This window comes from Dermochelys coriacea, chromosome 21 (genome assembly GCF_009764565.3).
Source record: "Dermochelys coriacea isolate rDerCor1 chromosome 21, rDerCor1.pri.v4, whole genome shotgun sequence".
Lineage (NCBI taxonomy): Eukaryota > Metazoa > Chordata > Testudines > Dermochelyidae > Dermochelys > Dermochelys coriacea.
Genome location: NC_050088.1, coordinates 16,021,893 through 16,025,729, shown reverse-complemented (window position 1 = coordinate 16,025,729; position 3,837 = coordinate 16,021,893).

Sequence of the window (3,837 nt, the reverse complement as noted above, 5' to 3'; positions counted from 1 at the left end):
ACTTGTGGCACCTTAGAGACTAATAAATTTATTTGAGCTGTAGCTCACGAAAGCTTATGCTCAAATAAATTTGTTAGTCTCTAAGGTGCCACAAGTAGTCCTTTTCTTTTTGCAAATACAGACTAACAGGGCTGCTACTCTGAAACCTTTAACTTCCCAGATATAGACTGGAGGACAAGTGCTAGTAATAATAATAATAGGACTCAGATTTTCCTGGATATGATAGCTGATGGATTCCTTCACCAAGTAGTTGCTGAACCGAGAAGAGGGGATGCCATTTTAGATTTGGTTTTGATGAGCAGTGAGGACCTCATAGAAGAAATGATTATAGGGGACAACCTTGGTTCAAGCGATCATGAGCTAATTCAGTTCAAACTAAATGGAAGGATTAACAAAAATAGATGTGACTAGGGTTTTTGATTTCAAAAAGGCTAACTTTCAAAAATTAAGGAAATTAGTTAGGGAAGTGGATTGGATTGAAAACCTTGTGGATCTAAAGTTGGAGGAGGCTTTGAATTACTTCAAGTCAAAGTTGCAGAAACTATCAGAAGCCTGCATCCCAAGAAAGGGGGAAAAAATTCACAGTCAGGCGTTGTAGATCAAGCTGGATGAGCAAGCATCTCAGAGAGGTGATTAAAAAAAAGCAGAAAGCCTACAAGGAATGGAAGATGGGAGGGATTAGCTACCTTACTGAGGTCAGAACATGTAGGGATAAAGTGAGAAAGGCCAAAAGCCATGTATAGTTGGACCTTGCAAAGGGAATTAAAATCAATAGTAAAAGGTTCTATAGCCATATAAATAAGAAGAAAACAAAGAAAGAAGAAGTGGGACCGCTTAACGCTGAGGATGGAGTGGAGGTTAAAGATAATCTGGGCACAGCCCAATATCTAAACAAATACTTTGCCTCAGTCTTTAATGAGAATAATGAGGAGCTTAGGGATAATGGCAGGACAACAAATGGGAATGAGGATATGGAGGTAGATATTACCACATACGAGGTAGAAGCCAAACTCCAACAGTTTAATGGGACTAAATTGGGGGGCCGGGATAATCTTCATCCAAGAATATTAAAGGAACTGGCACATGAAATTGCAAGCCCGTTAGCAACTGTTAGCAAGAATTTTTAATCTATCTGTAAACTCAGGGGTTGTACCATATGACTGGAGAATTGCTCACATAGTTCCTATTTTTAAGGAAGGTAAAAAAAGCGATCCAGGTAACTCAGGCCTGTTAGTTTGACATCTGTAGTATGCAAGGTCTTGGAAAAAATTTTTGAAGGAGAAAGTAGTTAAGGACATTGACGTCAATGATAATTGGGACAAAATACAACATGGCTTTACAAAAGGTAGATCATGTTAAACCAACGTGATTCCTTCTTTCAGAAGGTAACAGATTTTTTAGACAAAGGGAACACAGTGGATCTAATTTACCTCGATTTCAGTAAGGCATTTCCACATGGAAAATTATTAGATAAATTGGAAAAGATGGGGGTCAATATGAAAATTGAAAGGTGGATAAGGAACTAGTTAAAAGGGAGACTACAGCGGGTCACACTGACAGGTGAACTGTCAGACTGGGAGGAGGTTACTAGTGGAGTTCCTCAGGGATCAGTTTTGGGACCAATCTTATTTAATCTTTTTATTGCTGATCTTGGCACAAAGGGCAGGAATGTGCTAATAAAGTTTGCAGATGACACAAAGCTGGGAGGTATTGCCAATGCAGAGAAGGACCGGGATATCATACAGGAAGATCTGGATGACCATGTAAACTGGAGTAATAGTAATAGGAAATTTAACAATGAAAAGTGCAAGGTCATGCATTTAGGGATTAATAACAAGAATTTCTGTTATAAACTGGGGACGCATTACTTGGAAGTAACAGAGGAGGAGAAGGACTTCGGAGTATTGGTTGATCACAGGATGACTATGAACCGCCAATGTGATATGGCCATGAAAAAAGCTAATGCGGTCTTGGGATGCATCAGGCGAGGTATTTCCAGTAAAGATAAGGAGGTGTTAGTACTGTTATACAAGGCACTGGTGAGACCTTATCTGGAATATTGTGTGCAGTTCTGGTCTCCCATGTTTAAGAAGGATGAATTCAAACTGGAACAGGTACAGAGAAGGGCTACTAGGATGACCTGAGGAATGGAAAACCTGTCTTATGAAAGGAGACTCAATGAGCTTGGCTTGTTTAGACTAACTAAAAGAAGGCTGAGAGGAGATATGACTGCTATCTATAAATATATCAGAGGGATAAATACCGTGAAGGGAAAAGAATTATTTGAGCTCAGTACCAATGTGGACACAAGAACAAATGGATATAAACTGGCCCTCAGGAAATTTAGACTTGAAATTAGATGAAGGTTTCTAACCATCAGAGGAGTAAAGTTCTGGAACAGCCTTCCAAGGGAAGCAGTGGGGGAAAAGACATATCTGGCTTCAAGACAAAGCTTGATAAGTTTATGGAGGAGATGATATGATGGGATAGCCTAATTTTGGCAATTAATTAATCTTCAACTACTAGCGGTAGATATGCCCAATGGCCTGTGATGGGATGTTAGATGGGGTGGGATCTGAGTTACTACAGAGAATTCTTTCCTGGGTGTCTGGCTGGTGAGTCTTGCCCACATGCTCAATATTTAGCTGATCGCCATATTTGGGGTTGGGAAGGAATTTTCCCCCAGGGCAGATTGGCAGAGGCCCTGGGGGTTTTTTGCCTTCCTCTGCAGCGTGGGGCATGGGTCACTTGCTGGAGGATTCTCTGTACCTTGAAGTCTTTAAACCACGATTTGAGGACTTTATAGCTCAGACATAAGTTAGGGGTTTGTTACAGGAGTTTGTGGGTGAGATTCCGTGTCTGTGTTGTGCAGCAGATCAGACTAGATGATCATAATGGTCCCTTCTGACCTTAAAGTCTATGATTCTATGATCTGGCAGAGCTTCTCTGTGACTCTACCTCATTAGATCAACACTATATGTCTCTTTCTAAAAAGATATGCTCTAGCCCAGGCAGAAGTTGTGGGCTCAATACAGACATCAGCGACCGTGTAATGAGCTGTGTTATGCAATAGATCAGATTAGATAATCATGATGGCCATTTCTAGCCTTGAAATCTATGACTCGCCATCTATTTTCCTGTCAACGCCTCTCTCCTCTGCCTCTGCTTCTTAATTTCTATTCCCCTCTGTCACTCTTGGTCTTTGTAGATTTATTATTGAACTCAGTAAATCATTCTGGGTAAACGCTACCCGATATAAAGTTGTACTGAACTGGCAAATGTTCAGCCCATGGTAGCCATTTGCAAGTTGCCCTGGTGGCAATGAAATGCTATCTTACATCACACACATGGGTGGCACACAGAAGATGATGTGCCAGGAGCCATCCATAGGGTCAGAAGGGACCAACAGATCATCTAGTCTGACCTCCGGCATATCACAGCCTGCTACCAGCATCCACGCACTAGACCCAATAAGTGCTCTGGGATCTCTAATAACCATGAGCAGTCAGGACCTTGGTTTTCTCTCTCATCTGATGGCTGCATCTCCAGCATCACAAGCTCTCTAGCACTGCACTGGGGCATTGGGATCAGCACAGAGTGAGTGTGCACCCTACTGAGCCCACCAGTCTGCTCCCTATGGCACCTTGTTTTTTCTCGGAGTCTCCCATCTGAATACGGACCATCCTTCAGTGGATTCCAAATTTGCCTTTCTATAGCACTTATTTGGCCCTATCACCACAGTATCTGAGTTCTTCCCAATCTGTAATGTGTTTATCCTCACAACCTCTCTGTGAGGCATTATCTCCAATTTGACAGATGCAGACTGAGGCAGGGGGA